General features: G+C 38.1%; 1 long non-coding RNA gene across 1 annotated transcript in view; it reads left to right on the top strand.

Annotated features, from left to right (window-relative positions):
- Window positions 1-8,890, top strand: part of LOC117825913 — a 32,051-nt gene extending 23,161 nt beyond the window's left edge. The window contains exon 2 of the long non-coding RNA XR_004633935.1: window positions 8,616-8,890. This is a non-coding gene — a long non-coding RNA (uncharacterized LOC117825913). The remainder of the gene's footprint in view (window positions 1-8,615) is intronic.
- The last annotated feature ends 2,772 nt before the right edge of the window (window positions 8,891-11,662 follow it).

Genomic DNA, 11,662 nt, shown 5'->3' with positions numbered 1-11,662 from the left:
AACACCTTCCAGGTCTTAAAGTGTAGCCAGAGGGTGACTATAAAAAGGACCTCTGGTCAAGGCAACCTTTTCCTTGCACTGACTTTGTTTGCAGTCCAACCAACTTAAGAAGTGAGACTCAAGTTAGAGTTGAGAGATGTTGTCATCGATTGGATTGTTAGCTGGCAGATATTTATTGATGTTGTTAGCTGAAAAGCTCATAGTTGTCAGCTGACTGCACATAGGTTCCAAGATTGCTCATGGAAAATTGTGATCATCCCTTCTTCCTCTGCTCTCTATGCAGACCGTTTTCCTGTGTTCAGTCATAGCAGCTGAAATGCAAGTGAACAATTAAACTCAAACTACAAATAGAAACCAGTATGCTTCCCAAGATTATGTCCTTTCTGCAATTTTTTTGACTTAAGAGATTGAAGAAAAAGGGCAACAGTGCTTGAATTTTAGTATCAGGCCTGTGTCTGCTATTTTAATCCAAAACTCCAAAAAACTTTGATTGTTTTTTGATCCTGCAGAAACGGTGGTACTTTGAACTGAAGGATGGAGTACCTGAGAGTTATTCAGACAACATCTGTGCAGGGAGAAAGTTTGCTTTAATAGTTTTAAAAATATCAAACTTAATCATTTTATCCTACTGAAGGGATCTGGATTTAATTGTCTTGCTTCAAAATAATCCCATTTGAGGTAAATATCTGAAATTATCCTGGGAAGAGGTGATTTATACATCCAGGCAGGTTTTCACATGTGGATGAAATTGAGCTGTGTTTAAGAATAAGCGACTCAGATTCAGAATCAGGTTTATTGATACCTGAGAAAAAGTGAGCGCAGACTTGTCCAGAGAGTAAAGTGTTCAGTTTTTGAGTGCCCATGCCTTGTGATATATCTCACAGTGGAACATTACGATCCCTCCTGTAGTTCTCTCCTCAAACAGCTGTGAAATCCCATTTCAGGCCTCTGCAGCCACATCAGCCTGCAGGTTAAAGGCAGGTGTTCAGAGGTATAAAAGATGGTAACTCACTTTCTAAAAACCTAAGGTTATTTGGTCTTTAAAGTTAAATTGTCAAGAATATTAAATATTCGTTCAGTCCTTTCCCAGAACCCATAGCTACACAATTTTGTGCTTTGTACTTTTTGTGTCTAGATACATAAGTGTTTTTTTCAAATCCTGAAGGTAAACTCGGGCCAGCTGTGGCTCAGAGCTGGAGTCAGTTGCCTTTCAATTGTGAAGTCTTCTGTTCCTGTAGTCCACATGTCAAAGTGTCCTTGGGCCACACACTGAACCTCCAAATTGCTCCAGGTGGTATGCCAGCAGTGTGGGAATACAAGAAAATCGGATTAGGTAACCCTGATGGGAACTTTGTATAGCAGCCTCTGCCATCAGTGTATTTATGTGGTGTAAAAGGGTGAAAGTGACACGTTGTGCAAAGACGCCTTGAGGGGTTGGAAAGACAAGAAAAGAGCCATATAAGTAAAAATCCATTCACCATTTATAATTTAAAAAAAATGCACAAACACTGCTTCACAAGTTGCACAAAATGATTTCTATGATATCTGAAGGAATATTTGATGATATCATTCATTCATAGCATTGTTATGGTCCAGGGCATGATTCAGAACAGTCAAAATAACTGTCTAAATTATAATTTTTGTCAAATAAGTAAGATACATAGTGTGAATGGTATAAACTTAACACATCCGCATTATAAAAATGCAGTCATTGGTTTGATTAATGTTGACAACTGTGACTTCCAGAACTAATGGTTTTAATTAGAAATGTTTTTAAGTGAATCATTTCCAAGTAAATTATCTGGAAATGTAAACTTCAGCTCGTCAACCAGTCATGATTACTAAATCTGACATCATAATGAAGAGAGACTCTGCTGTCCCTTTTGGCTCAAAGATGCCAGTTCACAGTGTTACTTGTAAGACTGGAACACCGGTGAAGATTTTGAAAGCGCTGTATCTTCCCTCTCCAGCTTCCCTGTGTCAGCATCGTTGGCCTTCATTGATAAAAATGAGGATGGGATAAATGGGATGACGTGTAATTGTTTAGTTGACTAAACCTGCACATCCCTATGGCTAAGACTTGTGACCTCTTTGTTGAAAGCTTGACAAAGAAAAGTAATCTACGCTTTGTAAGAAAAAAACCTCCACCCTCATTATTTAAGTAGCCAACCTTTGACTTAAGGATTGTTAAAAAACTCATTTTATGTTTGAGCTTTAGAGATGACGGGGATCCTTGTTAACTATGTTCAAAAGCTGGATTGTGTGGCAAAACTCCATCACTGTGTGGCCTTTTGGCTGTGGCAGTTAATAATAAAAACACTGAAATACCTCAATCCTTTGAGTAAAGGCTAGGTGCATAGTTTGACATAGTCAAGCTTTTTGAACGGGTCCTGTGTGCACATGTGCCTTTACGGGTCAAACATGAAGAAAAATGTTGGCAGGTCGGGATTATTAGACAGTTTCTGAGAAGGGTCAACGACATGCTGACAAGTTTCTTTTGAAGAGGGACTACTAGTCACTAATCCATCAAATCTCTTTGATCATCTCAATAATAGACACATCTGGTATAAGCTAGCTTGCTCAGCACTTCAGACAAGGATAACCAGAAAAAAATTCCAGGTACTAGATTTCATTAGAAAATTCTGCCAATTGAGAACCTTAACAAACTGTTCCTGATGATTAAAGTAGCTCTCATCAAAAAGAAAATGTACTTGTCCTTGCTCATATATGATACATTTACTCTTTATAGTCTTCATCTTTTACCCTAAAAAGAAAACATTTTGGAAGTAGTCTACCTGATCTGTGCTCACATGCTACAAAAAAACGTATAAGTGCATAATAATCAAGAGTAACGTGATCAGGACTTTTGTTTTTCTGTTCACTGATTAGAGAGGCCTGACCAACCTCTGATGAGGCTTCAGTCATCATTCATTGACCTATTATTACACCACACACCACACTGAAAGCCATGTACACAGCTCCAGCATGGCCTCACAGTTTGTAGAGGACACTGAGTGCAAGGACTTTAGGGGGTGGCATGGCTTTTTATCAGCAGAAAGAGTCAGCCTCCCTCTGAGTTTTGGATGAGGACACAGCCAGAGGGTCACTTTATGGGCAGGTTGTTGTTTTTTTCTTTCAGGAAATTCAGAAACATCAGCTGGAAAGCTTATGAGTCATTTCTATAACTGGTCATGAGGGAAAACAACCGGATCAAACTTAGCTGTTTGTTTCCTTTCAAACGATTTTTTGTTTTGAACAATAAACATAAGAGTTTTAGAGAGGGATTGTAGATAGCTGGAGGTGTGAAATAGAACTTTCTCTTTTTTATTAGTTATGTTTTGGGGCTTTTTTTTGCCTTTATTGACAGGACAGCTGAAGAGAGACAGAAAATATGGGAGTAGAGAGTGGGGGAAGACATGCAGCAAATGGTCGACCGGCCGGGAGTCGAACCGGCGACACCTGCAACAAGGACAATATCCTTTATACATGGGGCACTAAAACCGCTAGGCCAACAGCGCCCTGAAATAGAACTCTGACAGGGTGAGACAGGATCCTCTGCTACATTAGCATCTGTTAGAATTTTATTTTGCATCACCACAGGCTAATTATACATCATTCCAGTTATTACCTGGCCACCAACTAAAGATACAAACAAGTTGACTCTTGAAAGATGATTTCATTGGTTTAAAAATTATTTATTTATACAACTTTAAGAAAATAGTCCTTCAGTTTTTGCGTTTGCATTCTTAACTGATGCAGGAACTAACAGCAGCACCTGTAAAATGTCTCCTTTCCAATAACCGCCATTAACCCCTAATATAAAGTTTTGTGCTCTCCAAATAAATTGAGAGTATTAATCAAAATGTCCTCCATGTTGTCTACTGATGATATCAGATTCTAACGTTTTTGCCACATTGTCCACAAGAAGAGGAGAAATCATACAGCAGAGTACACTAGATGTGCCGTAACTCCTTTCTGTGGATTGACTTGATATGTTTGAGGTGTTCCATCATCAGTTTGTCCTTCCAATCGCCTTTTGCTGTTCAAAGTTATTAACAAATGTTAAGGGGTTTGACCAATCAGAATCAAGTTTTCACCACAGCTGGGTGATTAGTAAGAAAGCTGAGTTCAATCAATTGTGCAATTATTTTTACAGTCACATCTAAACATAGAATACAGACACAATAAAAAACTCAGAGAGAGTTGTTGCACATGTTTTCTATTGCTTCATATGTCTGCCCTTGGGACCTCTTTACAAGGTTACTCTGGTTTTGTTTTATATTTTCCATTGTTGTGTTTTTCAGTTGCTTTGTATGTCACCCTCTATGCTCTTGTATTCCTTGTGTGAGTGTATTTTCACTCCTGTTTCAAAACTGTTTCCTGTTAATTTAACATAGAGTGGTCTAGACCTCCTATGTTTGTAAAAGCGTCTTGAGATAATGTTTGTTGTGATTTGGCGATATACAAATAAAGATTGATTTATTGAGTGATTGATTGACATTTAAGGGAGTTTTCCTTGTGGAATTGTGTTGGATTATCAGCTGGACTTTTGACATTGAGTAAAGTAAGTTATGTTTTTTTTTTTAAACAGAGTTTTATTGTTTTTTGTTTTTCCTCAAACAGAAAATAATTCAATCAAATCATACAACTTGTCTTCAAACAACATTACACATGTAAAGTAAAGCATTAAGAGTGGATAACATGAAGACATTTACATTAGAAGGAGAAGAGAAGGAAGAAGAGAAAAAATAAGTAAATAAAATAAAATACATAAAACAAAACAACATACTGCCACCGTATCATTCGAACATTCGAAGTAAGTAAGTTATGTTTACCCCTTGGTCTTTTGCTTGAATAATCTTTTATAATTTCATCTGCAAGAGAGTCCTCTTCCTTTGCTTTCCAAAATTACGACACCTGTTGCATGTTTGACTGATTGGACCTGTAAGCACAGCTGGATTTTCCCATTAGTTTTCATGGACTGAATTGGCCAATAATTTGTGTTCAATCTGATGCCAATTAAATGTGATTAAACATATTTAATTAGGGTAATTATTTAATTCATTATTTTGTTTTGTTTTATTCCTAATAAGTTAATTCAGCATTGTACCACAATGTTGTGCCTGTTACAAGAAAGACATGCAGTTAAACAGGTGTATATATTAATGCTTACTATGAACGATTTATTAAAATATTCTCTTATGATTATTACTGAGGTTAAATGCTGGAAAACCCATGCAGTGATCAGTGAATACTAGTAAATGAAACAAGGCTGCCCTTTGAGCTGACAAAAAACAGCTTTGTAAAAATGTCATGGCAGTTCATCCAATTGTTGGAACATTGCACAGCGAAAATGAATTTATGAAGAGAAGAAAGATGGTGAACAATCATACAGCATGTCCTGACCTTCCCAATCAATGCATCTTTACTAAGTGTCTGGTGTGTAAGATTAGGATCAAGTTATTAGCAGTAGTGGCACATACTGATGAATTTCTTTTCATTAAGGGACTGAGTGTCAACCACCTAGTTCAACACCAGTATTCATAGAAAATACATTTCCCAACCATAATTTGAGAAGAAGACGTGGGTCTGGTCTTACCCAGGTGAAGTAAAATTAATTCTGCCTGTCTGTTTTGAAAATCTGATGTTTATCACACAATGTATTCATAGACAGGAGCAACAAATGTAGAAGAAAAAAAAAGAATGTGCTGTTCTTTTTGGTCTTTGGACTTGTATGTTACATTTCAAAGATCTAAGGATATATCCATATTAATTTAACTAATCACATCTTAATGTATTCCATAATTAATATATAGAGATAGAGCTTTATGTTTATACTTCCAAAAAGGTAAGTTCAAATTTGTCATTCCTCAACTCATCCAGCAAACGGTGCTGTTTGATTCATGATATTTATCCCTACCTATCTGTTGTCTGACGCCACTCAAATCTGACCCTGCCCCATTCTGCGTACCACAGCCAGGACATACTGCATAATTTACCATTAGACGCCACCGCATGAAAAACTCCCTGTTCATTTAATGGAAACCATGTTCTTGCTATGCCATTATTGTCGCAAAGTTATGGTAGATGATCCAGTCAGCTTAATTTTTTCCTGAAAGTAGGACTATAATCTTAATAACACTGTTATTAAAGCCACTGAGAAACAGTTGCAAAGCCATCACTGAGGTTATTTCATGCATGAGTTTAAATCCCGTTCTCCTCTCAAAGGTGGTGACAGTGTAACAGGATTTCTCCATCCCTTCACAGTCGAAATAAATGATTCAGATAGTTCTTAAAACCTTTAGCGCTAGATGGATCCTCTCCTGTGATTTGATTTGTGCTGCACATCAGTACAAGATATGAGGATCTGTTAAAATATTCTCCATGTCCCATCCCAAACCTGTTACTGTTACTCACAAACCAGCGCTCTGCACTTTGGAGATTGTGGCAAGCTGCATTGTGTCTTAGACTATAATTATGCACGTGTCCATAATCAACATCCGGAATATGTTCCCTGATCCCATCTGGTCCCCACACCGTTCCACATCATCTGAAAGCCTAGAAGAAACCCACCCTTCCCTGGTAACGCTGTTGCCATGGCCTCTGTGGAAACTATCCAGTCCCTTTGGCAAATTTACGGGGCGTGATTAGAATTGAGAACCCTTAAAAATGCAAAATAGGAACGAGGACTCCTGATGACTCCTGATGATTTCTCTCTCTCTCTCTCTCTCTCTCTCTCTCTCTCTCTCTCTCTTTCTCTCTCTCTCTCTCTCTCTTTATCTCGTCCTACTTTGCCTGCACTCTAAAGCCTTTCTTTACATCCACCTTTTTTTTTTTGCTCTCTATGATTTCACTGACTTTTCTTAACAAAAGCATTTATAAAAATCATGCATTTTCCATCATTGTGAGTCTGTGGAGGTATCCGGAGACAGCTAGAGGAAGGGGCTGAACAAATGTGTTACAAAAATGAGGGCAAAGTTCACTATATGCATTTCTGGTATGACAATATAATGATGTACCTCATTATATGAATTGAGAGTGTAATCGGCTTGCCCCTTGACACAGCCTCATGGTGATTTTATATAGTACACTGGTTTGCAGATGGACCAAGCTGAAGTTTGTGTCCTGTTAACTTTTCATGACACAATAGTTGCTGGACTGCTTCCACCGCCGCTGCTCTTTTGTTTTGAATTAACTGGGGTCAGACTGAAATAGTGTCTGGATGTAAACCCAGCATGCTTAAATTTCTCCACTGGCGTCAGTGTATTTCTAATCTGCAGGGCTAATGATCAACCACAGGCTAAATGTTATCTCTGCATGACCCTTTCATTAAGAGAGGTCAAACTCGCTCTAATAGTGTCGCTTCTGACAAAGAACACTCACAATGTACAGCGTTCGCATCGGGACAAGTGCGATGAATAGAAAATCATCACTTAATGTCTGTCAGATAGTTTGGATATCTTTGATTCAATACTTATTAGCTCTCCTTGTTTCCTTCCAAGAGCTGATTTCAGACATTGTCTGCCACATCATTAAGTGTTTTTCCTTGCATTTTTCTACAGATAGCGTTTTTTTTTTTTGTCTTCAGGGTTTGATTTTCTAACAGCCGAGCTTACTAATACCACGCTGTTCAGCTTTCATCTCTAATTCTGACAGAGCACCCCTCCCCTCTGCTGTTCATTCATGCTGACACGGTGCACACAAATGCTCAGTATCACAGATGCCACGGGGTACTAGAACAATGCCCCTTTTTTCATATTGAGATTACATCACTTGTATTAGTTAGGCTTTACTTCTGTTGTAGCTGATATAGTTTGATGTACTTAAGGCAGATTATGCTTTTCTAAAGATTTTCAAAACAATGTAAATCTTTTAAGACATGCTTCTAAAAGGCATTCAATACCTCTATATGAACATGTCAAACTCATTATCTTGTATTTATTTCCTACTTTAGTAGTATTTGTCTGTATTTGGCTTAGAATCCTTTTATAACTTTCCCCTCTTGATGCATAATAAGTTTCATAGGAGAAAATCCTTATACTGTAAAATTTACTAATCAATTTATAGTTTTTCTGAAAAGGTTTTCTTCAATTTCTGATATTTAACTGCATGTATACCTTTATATGCATATGTCATAAAGTCATGAATATGTTAATTACCTGGCTATGTTTAATATTTGATTCTGATAGAAAAAAAACCATGACAACAATCAGGTAATGCGACATCAGCGACAACATGATCAAGCACATCGTACCAAATCAATGCGCACAAAGTCTAGAACATTTCACCCCTGCCTGTTGACAGTGTGGCAAAAACATTAGTTTTTGTTAGTATTCCAAAGTGGACAGCAATGTGGCAAAATGTAAGTTTTCGTCCAGGCCTGTCTTAAGACTTGGGAAATAATGACAGCTAGCGGGCACAGGTATGCGAGCAGCCTAAGGTGCCACTGGGCCCCAACCTTCTCTGATAGGGTGGAGCAAGATCCTGTCCTGCAATTCAGGTAACAGCAGCACAGCTGGTGAGTGCAGCTTTAAGAAGCCTGGTGCAAAGAAATGTAGTGGTGATAATAGCAACAGTTTTGAAAGTTATGACATTTGCCTCATTTATGTTTACAGGTGTGTCAACTGCAAAGCCTCAAGAAGGAGAGCCGAATGAGGACAGACATGTCTGTCCACCTTGTCTGATTTTACCTTCACTGGAAATATTTAACATTAGTTATAACAAATATGTATGCTAATGTTGCTTGACCATGAAATAGGTTCAGTTTAATGTTTAGTCATCCCACAAGGAGGCTAACAAGAATTTGTTGTCATGAAATCCTTTCCAACTGTGGAGTTGGAAGTACTGTTTATTTTATTAGGTGTATGAATAAATCCTCTTTTAAACAATACATCTATCTTTGAAATTATATTTTTGTCAACTTATTCATGTCTCTAATGGTGGCCATTTAATAAGCAGAATAGCGTGTAGTAAACAGGTGGTTATTCACATTTGTGTCAGGATCCTGCTCACCTCAACCATCTGCTCACTATACCATTTCCCTTACATAAAACATACAAAGAGCTGAAGTAACTTAGCCTTAAAGGTAAAGATGCTGCACTATGACGGTGCTGCTTCAAAGCTGTTAGATTTTGCTAATCATTATCTATAGTTAAGTCTGTTTTTAATTTTCATCAAGTTAATTCATGATTTCAGTCAGACTACATCTGTGTATTAGTTATGTATCCACACTGAGCATGTTGATAAAAAAAAAATACTACTTCAAGATGAGACCCTCAAAATAGCAACCTGTATCTCACTGAGGATAAAACTTCTAATCAGACAATTATGCAAAGTACACCAACCATTAAATTGCATCTCAAAAAAACAAAAACAAAAACAAATTCAATGAGACTAAATGTATGGGGAAATGTTAATGCAATGTTTGTCTTTGCATATTTGGAAATATCAGAGTGAATCAGGGGAATTAAGATCAAGTATCTTACCTGTGCAGATGTTGAAATTGGAGCTCTGAGAGAGAATATCCGTGTGTGTGTGGTGTCTCCTCAATTCAGTAAATGAGCCTATTTTCTTCTCTTTTGTTGCCCTTTATTTGTCACTCTTATTTTCTCTCTGGTTCCAGGTCTTCAATTTCTTCAAAGAAATGTTTTCCCTGCAGCTTATATAGAAGCCTGCAGTGCTGAGAGGAGTCAGGCTGGGAGAAGGTGTTGCCTCACTCCGCTCTGAGACAGAGTGACAGAGGGAGAGAGAGAGAGAAAAAGGGACCCACGTAACCTCGCATCCTCCAGTTCTCATAAACTTAGCTGCATCCCACCTTTTTCCCATTCATTTTGTCTGAGTTCAGATTCACATTCTGAGACTTTTTTTTTTTTGGGGCTAAAATTCTGCCTACGCCTGTGCAGCATCCTTTTTAATGGCCTTGAGGAAACAGCAAGCTATTCTTTCCTGCATTATTTGCTCTATGCCAGCTTTGATTGCCTGCAACTGAAGTGTAATGAGGAAGGAAACGAGCAGCCGTGTGAAAAATGGAGTCGCATTTCTGCTTTAGTCTTCAGGGTGAGATGAAAAATGACTTTTTCCGGTTATCAAAACAAAAAAGGCACCAAAAGGAGTTTCATACATAAATAAGTGAGAAGCTGAAAAGTATGCAGCATAGACGTGCTTGCTGCCGTTGCATTTCCAATGACAAAAAGTCAAAGTTGTTTTTTTTCACTTCTGTGTCAGAGAGTCCTAAAATAAAAAAAAATATATGTGCATGTACGTGGTGCAGTGAGCCTGTCTATGATACAGAGCTTGTAATGCTGTACCTTTTCCACAAATTGATCTTGGTTCTGCCCTTTGTAAGGCAAATGCCCCCCCCAGAGGGGACCCCTGCTGACACACCAACAGCGGCTACAACGAGGGCAGCATCAGATCAAGTCAGATTGCTTTTTTCTCCTCTCGGCTGTTCCTCTCATTTCTCTCCAGTAAAAGCAGCTCCTTATCACAATTGCCACGGTTTGTGACGAAGATGTGGCACTTAAGCCCAGAAGTCTGTACAGATTTCTGCAGGTTTTTTTTCAACCTTTTCACACTGCATCAATGGGGGGGACCGATTCAATACAAGAAAGACTACTCAATAGAACACAATATCCTGGCAAACCCATGAGACTTACTGAGCAATCAGAAAAAGAAGAAAAAAGCAGAGTAAAAAGGCACAGATAGGTGAAAGCAGTTGATATGGATCGCTACATTTCTGCCTGGCTGGACTGTTTTGCAGGAGCATGAAAGAAAACTGAGTGCTTAATAGGTCCAATTCGCCCCCGTGAAAGCCATTCAAGTTGTGAAAAAGGAATGTTGGAGATATTCAGCTGCAGATCTTGAAGATGAATGGGTAAAGATAAACAGACTATCATTCGCACAAAAGTACAGGTTTGGTGTGCTAATGTCAAACAATTCATCCTTCAGACAGTTATTTTGTGTCTTTGCCAGCCCCTTGATGCTTCTTTGATGCATCAGTGTATGCATTATGTTCTCAACTTATCGTTGGCCTTTGCACTGAATAATAATTATAGATCTGTCTGTTCTGTGCTGATGCAAGAGTAACCTTTTAGCATTCAGATACTGGGCTCTACGTCTGCATTCAGCCGATAACGTAATCCATGTGTCACAGAGTAATGAACTGACTACATATTTATTGATGTGTATGTTTGTGTTAATTAGATCGCATTTAATTTCCTTGTGTGTCAACAGGTTGCTTATTAATGTTATGTTTCCTGCACTTTTATATTTATGTTAAAATGATCCATGTTCAGTTTCCTTATGTATTAGTCGGCTGATTACATGCTGTCATATTTAGTTTATTTCTGAAATATTTTAATAGGGTTGTAGCTCATCTCCACTTTAAGAGACTTTGTAGTTCACTCTAGCCCTCTTTTTGTTCAGACAGACAGTTACAGACTAGCTGGTGGACATATTGAGATATTTGGTGGTGAAATTTCCCTCAGGGGTCGACATCAAACAGAGCTAGAAATGAAAAAGAAAAAAGAGTGAATATTTGATTTAGGACAGGAACTCAAACTCCATCTGATTCAAACTCCACTCCTAATCCTTTCTCAAATATGGGCCCTGTTGTTTTAGACATAGGTGACATTACCAATACACGAATGCAGAAATAAGTCAG

This window comes from Notolabrus celidotus, chromosome 14, assembly GCF_009762535.1.
Source record: "Notolabrus celidotus isolate fNotCel1 chromosome 14, fNotCel1.pri, whole genome shotgun sequence".
Taxonomy (NCBI): Eukaryota; Metazoa; Chordata; class Actinopteri; order Labriformes; family Labridae; genus Notolabrus; species Notolabrus celidotus.
This window is presented reverse-complemented; position numbering and strand designations above follow the sequence as displayed.